This window comes from Sinocyclocheilus anshuiensis, unplaced genomic scaffold (assembly GCF_001515605.1).
Source record: "Sinocyclocheilus anshuiensis isolate Anshui unplaced genomic scaffold, SAMN03320099.WGS_v1.1 scaffold627, whole genome shotgun sequence".
Taxonomy (NCBI): Eukaryota; Metazoa; Chordata; class Actinopteri; order Cypriniformes; family Cyprinidae; genus Sinocyclocheilus; species Sinocyclocheilus anshuiensis.
This window is the reverse complement of record NW_015549703.1, coordinates 69,575-87,298: the sequence shown is the minus strand read 5'-3', so window position 1 is coordinate 87,298 and position 17,724 is coordinate 69,575.

Genomic DNA, 17,724 nt, shown 5'->3' with positions numbered 1-17,724 from the left:
TGTGTGTGTGTGTGTGTGTGTGTGTGTGTATGTATAGGCTGTGTGTGTGTGTGAGTTTGGATGTGTCTGTGATATAAGGCAGCTGCCTAAGTAAGCAGTAAGGTAGTTTACTGGTTTTTGGAATGGAGCCATCATGATACCGCATTTGCAACTGTCCAAGTCACTGGTGTAATGTATATGAAGCGTGTCTTTTTGGCTGTTTCAAGTGCTGCAGCTTTTCCTCATTCAACCTGAAGTGTCCTCACTGCAGTAGACTAATTGTTATTCCTCCTCTCGCCTGCCTGTCTGGTGTTCTCAGGATAGTCTGATGTCACAGCTGTAAGCAGATCACTGCCCGGCAGCTCATGCATCTCGCAGCAGACAGTGTAGTGGTAAACAGGGTCAGAGATTTCTCCTTCCTAAATGACTGATGTGAGTCGAGACTTCCTATTACCCTTAAACAGCTTATACCAGCATGCATTTATGTTCTGGGTTGCTTATGCTCGTTTGGAGTTTCCTGCTAGTCAAGAATACATTGGAACAGATGCATGCTGTCTGGAAAGCTTATCTGAACAAATTCTGATAGACTTTAATTGAGAGAATGAGTGGCCTACTAGACAAGATACCATGTGTTAAATGCAAATTATACTGTCATTTGAGGTCTATACATGAAACATGGAATTTGACATTGCAATAATGAAAACTAGAACAGGCTAAAGACTGTCATGTTTTTGTGTTGATTTTTAAAATGAAAGGAATAGTTCACCCAACAGAGCTGAGCTAGACCAACATAGCAAGTCAAAAAAACCTAGAATATCCTAAATAATATACAAATATATGGAAATATTGAGATTTGTGTGTTTTGGCTGAGTGTTTGCTAAGATTCAGGTTTATGCTGTATTCATAAGAGATTATTAGAAGTATGTTTAACATAAGTTTTTTTTTTTTTTTATCTCATTCTGTCCTGTTTACCACACAGCTTAGTAAAATTATAGATGCCACTAATTGCATTTTATTGGCCGGTTATGGCTTTTAAAAAGCACAGTAATAAGCTAACAGACGCAGGATTGGTTTTAAATGGCAGTTTGATTAGGCCAAATCTAATTATGTCATCTTATTAAGTAAAGTCCCTTTCAGTTTGCCATCTGGACAGAATTTGAACTTTTCACCCTTTGTGCATTACAAAATAACAATATTAAAAGGCAAAACAGCTTTTTACATTTCATAAAATGAAATTAATTGTAATCTGGTCTGGTGTGTCTTGAAATTGGAATTATGCTTATGGTGTTTCTTTCCTTTCATTTGTTAGTTTGAGCTCACTGTTACAAGAAAGCCAGATCATTTACAGTAGTACAATACATGCTCCCCTCTGCCTATAGGTTTGGACAGGTAGTCCAAAATGCAGCGGCTAGAGTCCTTACTTGCATTATTGACACACTATTTTCCTAATTAATGCTGTTCAGTTGCTTTGACACAATCTGTATTGTTAAAAGCGCTATATAAATAAAGGTGACTTGACTTGACTAGTACTGTTTGACAGCATTGTATCTATTCAGCTGCCATTATGACTTGGAATAAGTGAAAGCTTTGCATGTCATTCTCATTAATTTCTGAAGCTCTTACTGAATATTAAACTATTACATAATATCTAGTGCGAATATTCACAGATATATGCATGCAGAAACATCTCATCTCAATGGTATCAGCAGCTATAGACATATTATTCCTTGAGTAAATATTTAGGCTAAGTGTTTTTGATTAGTAAATGATTGCTAGATTCTTGTGGTAGTGCTTGAATGGTGCTATCTGTATCAGCCCAAAGATTTTGTATTGCTTTTAGAGCTGGATTGTCTATAATCCAGCACTTTCTGTTTATTTGCTGACATGCATAGGGACTGTATAAAGGTAAATCTATCATACAAATGGGCCATCACGTAGCAGTTTATATTGCAGATCAATGTTAGCCCAAATCACTGATCATAGTAGTGTAAAAGAAAAAGTGCTTCATTTACATTATTCCAATGTGTAGATTTCAGCGAAATGTAAATTTCTAACACTCATTGAATATAGTAGTAGTTTTTCAATTGAAAATATGAAATGAGACCATCATCCTTTATCCATATTCCTCTATGTGTTGCATATAATGTTTTAATTTGCATACACTTATTTGATAAAGATTATTATGCATATGAAACAGTTTGGCACCAGATCTGAGCATCTGAAAAGAAAACACTGCATAAAACCCTATTAGCAAGTTCATGCCTTTTAAATCCAAAGAAAGTTACTAATTTTACAGTTGAAAATATTACATGTTGTTTGTGTTATGAATTACATTACTTTTTTTTTAAGGTTTAAAAAAAAACTATAAGAAATAAGACCGGAAATTCCTTTTATGGAAAACTTGTGCACGAACCTCATGCAAAGAATTGTTGAAACTTTAGTTTAGTTTGCTAATTAGCTCTCCTGAAAAAGAGGAGGACAGAAGGTATAAAATAAATAAAATAAAAAACTCCCACTCAATTTAGATGGCTTGCTGGAAAGGTAACCCATGTATCAGTGTGTGACTCATTCAAAATTATCATCCATATGTAGATGTTTTCTTATGATTAATTATTTGTTTAGCTTTGTTTTAAAGGGCCAAAGAAAAATAATTATATGAAAGGATACCTTTTTATGTTTATGATTAGGATTAGGATTATGTTTTTAGGTGTTGGAGTAAAATAAAATAGAATACAAAATTAACTAATACACAAAAATGAAAAGCAGGCAGGTGATTTCCAGCCTCAAAAACATAAAAATAAATAAATACATTTATTGTATTTTGAAAAGATTTAAAGTTATAATATTTTATTTTTGGAGCTCTACCATTCTTGTAATAAACATCAATAACAAAAGGGAGGATAAGTGTTTTTATTTTATTATTTATTTTTTGTTTATTATTTTTTAATTGTCTCATTATTTTACTTTCCTTGTGAAATCATACACACATTCTCCCTGTCCACTCTCACTTAGTCACCAGCTGCATGTCATCATGAGAATACTAATAAGATGTAATGTTTAAATCTGGCTGCAGCAAATGCTTTGTCATTCTGAACAAATGTGCTGACTACCAAAGCTGTTTTGTGGCATTTGATGGCAAATAGTGAATAAATACAATTAATATAATGTCAATCTCATTTTTGAGGGTTATTCTGATGCCATTTTTCTAAATTCATTGATTGATCCATACCATAGACATACTGTATCTATGACCCTCTGAAATCCAGTATATTTCGACATCTATTTCAGTCTTTCTGCTTATATAAAGGCTTCTCAAAAGTCCAATTTATCTACCAATGTTGACTTGCTATTTTTAACACCAGCACAAGAGGTGAGGATGAGTCATCTTTTATTTTTATGCTAAGGGGTTTAGAGATCACTCTGAGCTATGAACAGGTAAAGAGATGGAATGTAATCCGTTTTTCATCTAGGCCAATAACAAAAGGGAGGATAAGTGTTTTTATTTTATTATTTATTTTTTGTTTATTATTTTTTAATTGTCTCATTATTTTACTTTCCTTGTGAAATCATACACACATTCTCCCTGTCCACTCTCACTTAGTCACCAGCTGCATGTCATCATGAGAATACTAATAAGATGTAATGTTTAAATCTGGCTGCAGCAAATGCTTTGTCATTCTGAACAAATGTGCTGACTACCAAAGCTGTTTTGTGGCATTTGATGGCAAATAGTGAATAAATACAATTAATCTAATGTCAATCTCATTTTTGAGGGTTATTCTGATGCCATTTTTCTAAATTCATTGATTGATCCATACCATAGACATACTGTATCTATGACCCTCTGAAATCCAGTATATTTCGACATCTATTTCAGTCTTTCTGCTTATATAAAGGCTTCTCAAAAGTCCAATTTATCTACCAATGTTGACTTGCTATTTTTAACACCAGCACAAGAGGTGAGGATGAGTCATCTTTTATTTTTATGCTAAGGGGTTTAGAGATCACTCTAAGCTATATGAACAGGTAAAGAGATGGAATGTAATCCGTTTTTCATCTAGGCGGGAATGTAAATTATGACACTTGCACAACACAGGTACTACTATAGAGCACTAAACGGAGAAATATAAAATATGCTAGAGTTAACTTTTTCCCCCATTCCATTCTCCACACCACTTATTCTATGTAGGATCACTGGAAGCTAGAGCCTGTAAGACAAAAAGGCTTAAAGTTTTTCTTTAACTTGGATTCTATTGCCTTTCCTATGCATAGTCATGTTAACGCCATATTAATTTAGTTGTCAGTGAAAGCATAAGTGCTGGTGTTTGGAGAGCGCTGGGTGATGGTTTTGTTTCTAGTAGGCATGCCCACAGGAGGTCAGTGGGGATCATGCTGGGAAAAGGATGCAGTAGCGTGAGATTCTGCAGTACATGATGAGTCAGACGTGCAGCTCATTTATGTTTTTCTTTTTCTGTGTTTTTTTTTCTTCTTTTTCTATAAAAGTTTCTGAAGCCTTAAGGTCTTTCTTCACTGTCTACATCTCCTTGTCCCTCAGCTTAAAATCCCTGTTGCTTTAATTCGGTAGTGCTTCAGTGTTCTTGGTTAGCATTGGATGTGTTGCATGTGAAATGTAAACACTGATAGATTCCAGCCATTACACCTTACACACAAACACACACAAACTGTTATATATATATAGCAGTTTTCTGTTGTGATACATTTTTCCAAAGCTGCATTTATTTGAGCAAAAATACTAAAAAAAATATTACTGTGAAATTACATTATTATCATTAAAAAAAAGTATTACTGACCCAAAACTTTTGAAACCCCAAACTTACCAACTTACTTACTTGCATTCCACACAATCTGGCTTGCTTAAATGATCCAGCCATGGCAATTAACATAGTTTAACATCAGAAGTGCTTGAGGTGTTTTTTTTCCAAATGCATGAGAAATATCTAACAGCATAGTGTAAAAGAGTGTTTACCTGAGTTTCTGAAAAGCAACACATTTTAAAAACGTGTGTTGAGATGTTTTTTTTACATTACTTCCTAAAGAGACTAATTTTAGCTTTTTAGTAATGTTCTTCTGACCATCTCTGCAGTGCTATTACACTAATTATAGATAATACTGGTTTATATTTCCACTTTGGAGGTATCATATGACTAAATTATTATTATTATTTTTTTACATTTTTTGTAATTTAGTCTTTTTTTTATATTGTATTTATAATATCTCGCAGTGTGATAATTTATTTTGCAAATCTAATATTAATTTCTCTTACAAATTTCTTAAAAATGCTTTATATCTCATAATTGACTTTATTTCACGCACACACATAATGTGCCCTTCATATATCTGCCAGTTGTTGCTTTTTTCTTACATTTGCTACTTGTCATATATTTATCTTGTAATTTAATATCTCACGATGTAGGTTTTCTTATCTCACATGAGCCTGTTTTATTTTGTAGTCTGAGGTGGAAACAGGCTTCAAGGCTATAGCATTCAAAACTAATGTAAAGAGGATTTGGATATCTTTCTTAATGCTGTTTTTTGCTAAGTAGAGCTTTACAACATCCAATACAGTGATGCCACACTATTTTGCATTGTGCGCTGTTGGTTTTCAATGGCAGCCTTGCGAATCTCCAGCATTGTTTCTGCGAAACAATTGATTGGTGAGTAGGTGTAGTTTTCCAGTTTGGGTTCAGTGTCATAAGGTGTTTGTGCAACTGTCAGAGCTGTTTGTAGGCAGCTTGCACAATAAGGATTTAAGCAGTGTGTTTGTGCTTCAGAAGCATCGCTGATGCTCCATGAAATCATGCTCTGGAAACAGGTTTCTAATCAGCAGGCAGAGAAAAAAGGTGGTTTTTGATTAATGATGCTCCTTAAAGCAAAATTAAATGTCAGTTTAATCATCTAGATTTCATCACTTTATCAACACGAAACAAATCATTATTATAATCAGCAAAGCCATTATTACCACAAGGGTTATTATAGTATTTATCAAAATCAGGTTCTAAGCAAAAATGAAGGTGATATATTTGATCTGTTTCTGATATAGTTTCTGATATATTTGAAACTGCTCCACTGCTTGGAGTATGAAGGGTAAATTTGGTTGGAAAATTAGAACAATAAGATGTGAGAAATCTTTAAGAAAGAAAATTTGGATTTAAAAAAAAAAAAGTAATTAATTCTGTGCTTTCTTTCTTTTTTACCTTTTTAGTTTAAGAGAAATTTCAACATCTGTAGTCATAGCACTTACAAGCTATTTCTCACCTTTTGGAAAATGAGGAGTAGAAAGTGTGGTACAAAGAATTATGTAAAAGCAATAAACGCTTTGCTCATAGATTCATTCATGTTAGCATGTTTGTGTGTGCTTATAGGAATAGTTCACCCTGGAATTACTTCATGGATTAGCTATTTCTGTTAAAAACTTGCATTTAAAAGTGCATGTGGATCTGTATATGGTTATGTCTTTGCATTTATTTCAGTATTGTTAATGCTTAAAGATCTGTCGGTCAGTAAATAATGTGGAGTACAATAATGGAGAACAGCAACAAAAGTCTCACATCATTCAGTATGAACTATAAAATCTAAAGTTGTATTATTATCATATCTGTAGGGATGCACGATATATCGGCCACCATATCGGTATATGGGAGAGTAAAATTATTTTTAAAACGTACACCGTTCAAACTAGGCTGCTTATGTTGAAGTGTTTGGGATGTGGGTTTTAATGATGAGAACTTTTTTGTAATCAGGCTCTCAAAAAGTATATAAAAATTTGGATATAGATTTATCGGCCAATATATCGGTTATCGGCTTTCAAAAATAAAGAATTATCAGTTATCGGTATCGGCCAAAATGTTCATATCGGTGCATCCCTACATATCTGTATAACTTTAGTAATACCCAGAAATCCCATTGTGTAGCTTGCAGTATTTCTGTGCTCTATTTTGTTATTTCAGTTTACAGTACATTTACTCTGTGTTCTTGCAGTACACGTTTCCCAGCCATAAATTTGCATGCTTCCTTGTCAGCAGTACTGAATGATTCCCATGATTGACTGTAGACACTGACCCCAGAGAATGCACGTATCTTCCAGACAAAAGGAAAAAGTCATAAAATCCTGTAAGTGCTAATATTCCTCACATGTTTTTAGGATTTGAACACGTTGAACAGTCATTTGCATTACATATGGGATCAGAAATTTCTGTAAATGAGGGGTACTGAAGGCTCATTTACCTCAGTGTGATGCACCAGCAGTTATGGCTAATGATGTTTAGCATGGGAAGAAATCTGTTTGGTTTTATCCCATAGAGATGGTGCACACATGTGCATGTACAGGATTACATCACAAACCATTTCCTCTCTTTCTTGTGGGATTGCATTTTCTGTCTCCATGGTAAACCAGTAGGAGACCACATTTCTGCATGACTTGTGCTTGGTGTGGCTTGTTGAGGAGAGGTGTGCTATTATTTTTTTTAAAGTGATCAGACCTACCATTATCACCTGGTAGATGGTAGAAAGCCCAGACTTGCACTGAAGGATGGACATACTGTGTATAAAAAGATTTGGGACTGAGCTCTTGAGTAGCAGACACATAGCAATATGTTCTTAAAAATGTTGAAAAACACAAAGTAAAGCAAGTATGGAAAAAATATTATTAAAACTGCAGTATAGATCTGATACAGCTTGAAACTGGTTTAGTGACATCAGAAAACTGCAATTAAAAAAAGGTTCTTTATTGGCATTGATGGTTTCAAAATCACCCTTTTGGAACCTGTATTTTAAAGAAAGTAGATGTACTTCACAGATTTCAAATCCCAGTGAAAACGTTTTTTAGACATCCCCACACCAGGGATGTGCAGCAAAGGCAGCATTTTTCTCTTTTAGTTGACCTCAGTGCCATCTTTTCACTGGTTTTATTGTTTCTATTTCCTTTGGTCGCAGTGTAGTGCATCCTACAGGAAAACCCTAGCAGAAGTTTAAAAAACACACAGTGAAAGGTCAAAATTACCATAAGCTCTCTGTCATGGGGGCAAACTTTTGACAGGATGTTTGTTGATTAAAATATATTTACAAGTCTGTAACAGATAATAGCTAATTTTGATGAATTTTCATGCTCTTTCTACATAAACTCCATGCATAGACACAAATCCCAAAATGTACTGTACTAATCGAAGCTGAACCTACTCCGGGGAGCTCAGTGAAGATGTACTCTATGAACAGTTTTGTCACAGTTGCTGAAAGAAGCAAATTATTCATCTATTTCCCTTGAGATACTGCAATTATAATCTTAACAGAAGAACTAACATTTTTAGCTCAGAGACAAGCATCAGTTCATTTTTCATTAGTTAGATAACATCACCAGAGATAAATCTTTTTTTTTTTAAAGGGGAAAAAATGTTTTAGTACTGTTTTTTTTTTTTCCCCCAATGTTGACGTCCAGTAGATTCATAAATTACATTAAACACTCAATCGCAAATAATTTCATACATCAATATTTGCACATAACAATATATAAGCCTCCAAATGAAAATAATTCAGCAAATTTATTGTGGCAGAAGAGTAATGAATTAGGTAAAAAGTAAAAACAAGTGGCTTTAGATCTAAATCTGTTTTTTTTTTGTTTTTTTTACTAAAAGTATCATTTTCTAATAGCGTCCAAGATGCAGTGGTATGAAATACTTTTTTTTTTTTAAAACATTAACATTTTTAACATTTTGGTGCAAGAAAGTCTTGGTACTCAAGGACATTCTGATTGTCATGCGGGATTAAAATGAAATGATATAGTAAACGATCACCAAATTTTAATGTAGGAGACTATTATTTTAAATGTTGATCAGTATGTGTATATTTATTCATTTCAGTATTGTTGCTGACTTTGTTTTTCTAGATCAAAATAATGTGTCTAAACTGCACGTAATGTCTAAGGTAGTTAATCTGTCCAAGGTAGATGTAGTAGCCATTCTTTTTGTAGTTTTTTTTAATTTTTTTTTTATGGATGAAGTATATAAATTCGTCAGATAAACGTCTTTTGGGTGTTGTCAAGTCTTGCGTGATGGTTTCTGCATTTTTAAGCTGCCGTTTTGAAAAAAGTTTGAGAACCCTGCATTCTGTTCCATTCCACTGCACCATGTAATTGTTTTTGAATGCAAGAACGTATCCTGTGTGAAGAGCTCTCATTTTGTGCTTCCTGCTCCATGTCTGTGGCTGGACTGACTGCAGATTTGTGGAAGCATGTTTTGCATTTATGCAGACAAGCTTGAATTGCTCCGATAGCAGGGACTGATTTTTTTCTTTTTTATCAAAGTATTTTTGCTATAATTATACTGTATGAACATGTTACAGTGAGCATACAACATAATATATAGCCTGAACTGCTAAAAGAGAACCGATGATGGGATGTGCACGAACAGAGCAGCTGAACTGAGTCTCGTCCTGCTGGGAGATGGCATCAGAGTATGTTAAGGGGCGTAACATTTCCGTCACACGCTTGAGGCATTCGGCCAATCACAATGCACTGGATAGCTGGCCAATCAGAGCACACCTCGCATTTTCAGACCGATGAGCTTTGTAAAAATCGACGCGTTTCAGAAAGGCGGGGCATAGAGGAGAAACAATAATGTACATTATATGGAAAATAATGTGTTTTTTGAACCTTAAACCGCATAAACACATTGCATTACACCAAATACACAACATAATGTTCTTTTTAGCAATGTCATATGACCCCTTTAAACCATGCATTTCTTGTGCGACGCAGTTAACTAAAGATCAGCTTATTTAGGGCATTTCCACCTAAAAGTCTTTGTTAAATGACACATTCACCCCAGTTTAGAAAGAAAAAAGTGTACATCAAGCGTACAGATTTGATCTGAAGTATTCCATATGTTCTATACAAGTCATCTTTTAAAGTTCTGTATTGATTTGCTCTGTTGTTTGGTTATATAACCATGTTACATAGCAGATGGAAAACAGCTCTGAGTTGCAGCTCACTCAATTTTTGTTATGTAATTTAAGGCCATTATAAATACATTTTCATCTCTTTACACATAATGATGTAATGTTATTCATAATCACGCACACAGATATCATTACGAGTGGTATTTTACCAGATGATTGCTGTAATTTGTATCTATTTATGATGTGCAAGAATGCAGGTCTTCTTGAGTGCACAAGCCAGACAGTTAAGAGCCTGCGATACTTTCTGTCTTGTATCATTCTCTGTTCAGTTTTTCTCGTTTGACAGCAGCTGCCTCATCCTATTAACAATGCTGTTTGTTTAGGGTTGAAAACCCTCTTTGGTGGGAGATGCTGACAGATCATATGGGCATTCAAAAAATGCTTATTTCCCCTGGATTCTTATCAGTTGAAAAACACACCTCCTTTCCCATGCAAAGGGGAGTATCAAAGAGAGACCCTATTGTAGCAAATGCTACCAACATATAAGGCAAACCAACAGGGTTCCAGAGGAGGAGGTGGAGGAAGGCACATTCTTCTGCTGCCTCTGTTTGTTTGATTGCTTTCTGTTTATTTGCTTTTGAAATCGTACAGCTTTAAAGGATGTACAGCTTTAAAGGGATAGTTCAGCTTTAAAGGGATAGTTTTAAAGGGATGTACAGCTTTAAAGGGAAACATCAAATTTTCATTTTTGGGTGAACTATCCCTTTAAGTCAGTTGTCATGATGTATGCTCCAGTTGCTCTCTAAAGTGAACGTCTATTTAGGCTGATACATTGGATTCCAGATCTTCTGAAGAGTTGTGCAAATGACAGAGGGAAGTAAAATATACTTTTTTTTTTTTATTCATCTCAACTGACATTAGGAATTGTTACTGTTAGAGCTGCATGATTAAATGAAATAAAAGCAAACCTGCAATTATCAGTTGCTGAGATTTAATCAAATATAATTTATAATCTACGCTGTGTGTGCTGTTTTTTTTTTGTTTGTTTGTTTTTTTTTACATACGAGAGGCTTATTATCCAGAGGTGTTTGCATCATCTTTGGGGTGCTTTAACATGCATTTGACAATAAAACCTGCGCTAACAGTCTTCCCATGCTTTTAACGAGAAGCACAAATCAACAAAAGAGTAGATTTAAGGGCTCCCTGCTTTTTAAAGTCAAAATAAATTTGTGTTGGTTTAATGCTTGAAAATGAAATAATTCAGTCATAAATATCAGTATTGTAATTTTGCAGTTGAAATGTAAAACAAATTGAAATATAGATATACAGTGGGTACGGAAAGTATTCAGACCCCCTTAAATTTTTCACTCTTTGTTATATTGCAGCCATTTGCTAAAATCATTTAAGTTAATTTTTTTTCCTCATTAATGTACACACAGCACCCCATATTGACAGAAAAACACAGAATCCCCCCCCCCCCACCAGAATAGAATGGTGTGCAATAGAATTTGGTAGATATACTCTGCATCAATTCTCAAACATCTCGTTTTCCTTTAAAACCCTCAGTTTTGTTAGACCAAGAAAGCTGTCAAAAGGCTGGGTGCCATTTTCTATTCAAATGTGTCTTTATTTTCTCCTGTTTTAGTTTAGAAACTGAGTCAGGGCAGATTTCTGTTTGTTTGTATTTGCTTTAAAATCAGGTTGGTTAGTTTTTTCCTCTCCCCTTTAGGTAGATGATGTTATGTTTGTGACGTTGGCCATTCCCTCTCCTGAAGTCTTGTTGTTGCTCCTCTAATTTTGTTTTCATTAGTTAATAAATATTATTTGACTTGGAAAAACTGACTGTTGTGGGACTGGGAGAAGAAAACTCCACAATCATTTATTACTCCTCAACTGTGGACTAGGGAGTAATAGTTTAGGCTTAAATCTCCAATGGGCTGCTTGTGCTTGTTATTATGTGTTTTTCAACAAATTTTGGTGCTTGTAAGTTATGGGTTTGACAGCTCAAAATTCATAAGTTCTCTTACTCTCACATTGGCCCCTCTCTTCTACCAGCAAAACACATTTACTGTAGTTATCCTGGCAAATGCTGAGAGCTTGCAGTTGGAAGTCTGGGTTTTATTAGGTTATGTCCAAGACATGTGCCTAGCCAAGACTCAATCAGACCATCACTACCACCATCTAGTACTATTTATCCTTTAACTCCTGACACTCCCATTCCTTAGTAGTTTGTGAAACTGTCAGCCTATTCTAAAGGCTTTCATACAGCAGTTATTTCTGGTCATTTGATTGACAGAGGCATTATTTTTCTGAAGCTCCTTTGAAAGAATATGTACTGTGAAGACATTGCAATTCAAGCACTGCATTCAAATGAATCCTTTTTCAAATAATATGTATATGCACACTACTCTTCAAAGGTTTGGGACAGGATTTTGTATGTTTTTGTGAGTGTTTTGTAAGTGTTTTTGTAAATATTACTGAAATAAGTCTCTTATATTCACCATTTTGCTCAAAAAGTTAAAACGGTAATACTGTAAAATATTGCAATTTAAATTATGTCTTTAAAATTTTTAATATTTGTAAAAAATGTGATTGCAGAGTTGAAATGATTGAAAAAATAATGTTAACAGAAAAATAGCTAACTAAACTGAACCGTTTTAAGGAGATAATATCTTTTTAAATACGCATCAGATGATAAAATTACATTTTGCAATCAGATGTAGAATGTATGGAACATGATCTTTACTTAATATCCTAATGATTTTTGGAATAAAAGAAAAATAATTTTGACCCATACAATGTATTTTTGGCTATTGCTACAAAATATACCCCAGTGACTTAAGACTGGTTTTGTGGTCCAGGGTCACATATTACCATATGGTTGGTGATTCCCAACCAAAGTTTTATGTTTTATTTTAGACTTGATAAAATACTTTGGGTAGATGTATCCAAATATAGCATGTTATGCTACTGCATTTACTTTGGTTATAATGTAATGTAATGTAATATAATATAAAAAATTACTCGCTGTAATATAAACTCAGCAAAAAGAGGAAATGTCCCCTTTTTAGAATGTTGTATTTAAAGACAAAGCTTTAAATAAAAGCTTGAGTACAAGCTATGAAAACTGGCTCAAAATAAATCAAATTAATTCATTAATACATAATTTATTTGATAATCCAAAGTGACTCTTAGTATAATATCAAACTTTCCTACTTTACTGTTTTGGTGTCGATAAAGCGGTATTTAAGCTTTGCTGTGGGGTTACCAGAGAACTGCTGCTCTAGTTGTTAAATGTTAAGCTTTGTTTAGGCCCTTGGTGAAATAGGAACTTTAAGACTTACAATAAATGGGACGTGTAAAGCATAGCAACATCTCTGCAAGTCACCACCCAAAGTGGTTAATTTCATATGATAAGCCAGAAAAAAGGTTTCAGAAAGCTGCAGTAATTACTTAGCACAAGCTGAATGTTATGATCTATTATATCCATTAAATGGTCATTCCTTATAGCAAATATCATAGCTCTCTATAGTAGCTCTTTGGCTTTAACCTGTAATAGTGGGATTACTGTCACTTCATCATTCTTAACTCAAGCATTGCCTCTTCAGAGTGCTGCTGCCAAAACGAGGGTCAGTGACGTCACGTTGTAATGGGAGGACTGAAATTTATAGCTGAATGAATTGCCGCTGTGGCATTATTCCGACACGCCACACTTCCTTCAGCACCACCCAACTGAAGATCTCCACTGCCTGACGCCCCTTCCCCCAGGCCATGGAGTTCTTCTGTTGTTTTCCACGGTGTTAAACATTCAGACCTGACCGGACTAATGAGCATGTTCATCAGGAGTGCTGTTTTTCATAAAATCTGTGTTTGGGCAAACGGTTGGTTTCATTGCTCTTTCACAGAGCTGTAGTAGCATTAGTTCACATTATCTGCATCAGACTGAGATGGAAGTATGTTATAATTGAGCAAGCTCATCATTGCATGCCTCACTGTCATCAAGTCACCATAGCTACAAACACACTGCAACCAAATACAGTTGTTACTATATGAGTCCTGAGTTCTGTTGTGTCCACAGAGTTTGCTGTACAGTAGTTCATGAGTGACAGTTGCATTCTAACCCAACTCACTTTTCAACAATGATTTTACTTTAAATTTGCAAACTCTTATGCAGTACTAATAACAAGTGGCAGATGGAATTAATTCTATTTAAAATAAATCTTAGTAAAAAAGTTTTTTTCTCCAAATGTACGTATGATCAAACCACCGTCATACCAAACTAGGCAGATGGAATTAATTCTATTTAAAATAAATCTTAGTAAAAAAGGTTTTTTCTCCAAATGTACGTATGATCAAACCACCGTCATACCAAACTCTTTTTACTGTACTCCACTGTTTTTATTGTAAATAGACAATGTGTATTATTCAGAGATATGTCTTGTAATAGTCTTAAATGTCTTACAAGTTTTTATTAATTTTATGGCTTTTATTATTCACTTTGTTCTTGACTTTGTCAGCCTGGCTACTGACATGGTATTTAAAAAAACAAATCTCTATCTCTATATAATAACTTTAAATCGACATTTTAGCTCGTCCAAAGATCCAGTAAATTTGTTTTTAAAAAAACTGGCAGACATGCCAGTTTCTGGTAGCTAGTATTTCTGTCATCAAAAATAACTAATTCCAGATAGCTTAATCTATGTATATAGGGGTATAGAAATATTGACTATCACTGATAAATTATAAATAATAATAATAAAGTATATTTATAAAGTATCAGTGATTAAATATGGACTTTCACCATTATAATAATAACAACAACATTTATATATAACATTTATTGGTTACATTCCATATTTTATTTTACACTTTTTACCTCTGAGTTATAATACCTAAAGTTAATCTTTAAAAAACACTAGTTTAATAACACTGTTATCTTTAGCAAATCTCAAAAGGAATATCATTTTTTTGTGCAGTGCACATTATGTGATGTCTAAATTCAATTTTTATATCTTAAAAACCAAATAATATAGAATTTTAACATTTATTAGGTAAATGATTCGCATAAATGGGGCTCCCACATTTGAAATGCAGTTGTCACTTTTGAATCTTTGCAGTGTGTTCATGGCTCATGAGATGTGGTCTAATTCCAGTTTGTCATCAGATCGCGAGTGTTTGACAGTGACTGATTGTGTCCTTACAGCAAGTGAATCAAAAAAGATTTCAAGGCATGTAATACCCTGTCATATGGATCTTATTATTTGGCTACTGTAGGTGTCACTGCTGTCTGAAATCCTTGGAGAGCTTTGTAACTTGCCTTGATTTTCCAAAGTGATGACATCTGGAACTTTTGATAAATGGTGACTAAAATGAGAATAAGATTAATTTTGCCGGTTAAGTGAATCATTACAAAATCAGCACATTTAGCTCTAGTGGCACGTCGTCTGTCTCATGCAGTGACACTCTTAGTGTGAAAGTCTTTTTTGCTCTGCTGTGCATGTTCTGTTTTATTGTTGTAGCATGTGCGGCCAAACGGTGTAATTCTTGGCTGAGGTTAGATATTGTGCTTTCAAAGCTGGAACCGCAACAGTGACATTTAGGGTGCTTTCACACTAGCATTTTTGGTGCGCACCCGGGTTCGATTGAGGTCAGAGTTCGGTACGTTTGGATGATGTGAACGCTGTCTTCCGAACTCGGGTGTGCACCCGCGAACCATACCCGAGTCCGCTTAAAAAGGGTGGTCTGGGGTACGGTTCAAGTGAACTCCGGTACGGTTCGCTGCTGATGTGAACGCAATCGTACCAAATCACGGAAGTGAACCGCTATTAATGACGTATTATTTGATAAAAATGTGTGTTTGTGTGTGCTTCACTCACTTTCTTGACGAGCGTGACTGACGCGCTGAAAGCAGAGAGCTGTATATCTAATTTCTGTTCGCCTTCAGAGTTCTTTAGAGCATTTGCAGTACATTCGTAAGGCAGACGTAAGTGCCGTTATGTACTGAAGCTTTGGAAACAAAACCAACGGTTCAAAAGCATAAATATAAAATTGAAGAGAGTCTTGCTACGCATTTTGCCATCTTCTCCTGCGCCATCGTTACTAAGCTACGGGGTAAACAGCTGCTGGCCTGATGACGCAAACGAACCGCGGTTCGGACCCAAATAATATAATGTGAACACAGTCCAGCGGGGGCAGGGGGAGGGGGGAGCAATCGAACTCTGGTTCGGACCAAGCAATCGAAACAAGTGTGAAAGCACCCTTACAGAGATGAATCTAATTGGACTGGATATGATGAGCAGAATTTAAATAAAAGTCAGCGTGGTGCATTGACAAAACAGTGGGATTTACAGTCAAGTGGCTTCTCTTCTTTCTGTCAAAACTGAAGCTTTGTCATCAAAATGACATAACTAAAAGCTTACTCGAGACAAAGGTCATGTTTACATAATTTGCATAATTCAGACTGTTACATAAATTGTTTGCCATGCTTTGATGTAAGGTAAAGACAATAACAAATTTAAACAACAGTATGAACAATACAACTGAAATCTCATGAATTTTTCTGACCATGTTTTGACTGTAGGGTTATGTTTGAAACCAAATTAAGATACTGTTGTGTGCAAAAATGTATGAGATCACTAGTAAAATCCTTATTTTAAATTAAAAAGTACATTTTAAAAATATTACAAATTATTGTAGTTGCATTTTTATGTATATTTTATGTATTATGTTATACTATCAAGCATAACGGTTATCATGATCCAAAGGCTATCTTATGTATTATGTTATACTATCAAGCATAACAGACATGATCCAAAGGCTATCTTGTGATTGAGTTGGATAATTAAATTATATAGAATATATATTTTTTTGTTGATCCTTTTCTTTTAAACTTTTATTACCAGGAGTAGATGCTGAAAAATGGCCTCAGACTTTTGGACCTCACTGTACGTAACTGTTTAGAGCAATTGTTCATGTAGGCAGCGCAACATTTTTTTTTCTAGACACTTTAAACTAAACCCACGTGTGTCCCACCATGAGGCTTCAAGTGTTTTTAGAGGCCAGGTTAGTCATTGCTGCTGTGATTCATCCTCTTCACAATGCATCACATGCTCTAACCCTCCTGATGCATAATAAGACCAAGGCTGCACAGTAGCATTAATTCATTCCCAAATGGACTTGAACACCCACTGAGGGAAATTTTCACAGGTTCAGTGCCAAAACAGTATATTTTTTGTATGTTTTATTTTGGAGAAATAACTTCTTTTTTTTTTTTTTCACTTGTTTGCTGTTTAGATCTGTTTAAATATGTACATCATTTAACAATATTTTGAACTCTGTTTTCTGAAAGATTGGTTGTCTGGACTCCAAGATGGGATGCCATTCAAAAACAGCCTGGGACCTATTGGGGATAGTGGGGTAAACTGCGTTCACCCCCTTTATCCAGCAGACTTTAAAGAGTTTTCTATAATTTTACAGATGCATTTGAGAAAATGTTGAAAAATAGTTAATTAAAATATTAATTTAATTTGTATTTTTTCATTACAGATAACATTTTAAGGCAAAGCAAATTTGTTAAAAAATAAATTTTTTCTTGCCAAGAGGACAATTTAAAAAGATAGTCCACCAAAAAAAAACAAAAAAAAAAAAACATAGAAAGTATTTTGAAGTGTGCTGGTAATCAAACAGATTTAGTGCCCATTTAAAATTAATAATATTAGCATCTTTACTAGAGATCTCAGACTTTTTGGACCTGAAATAACCCTACAGTCAAAACATGACGAGAAAATAATTTATGTTTTGTATGAAAGAAAAAAAAACGCAAAATATATTTTCATA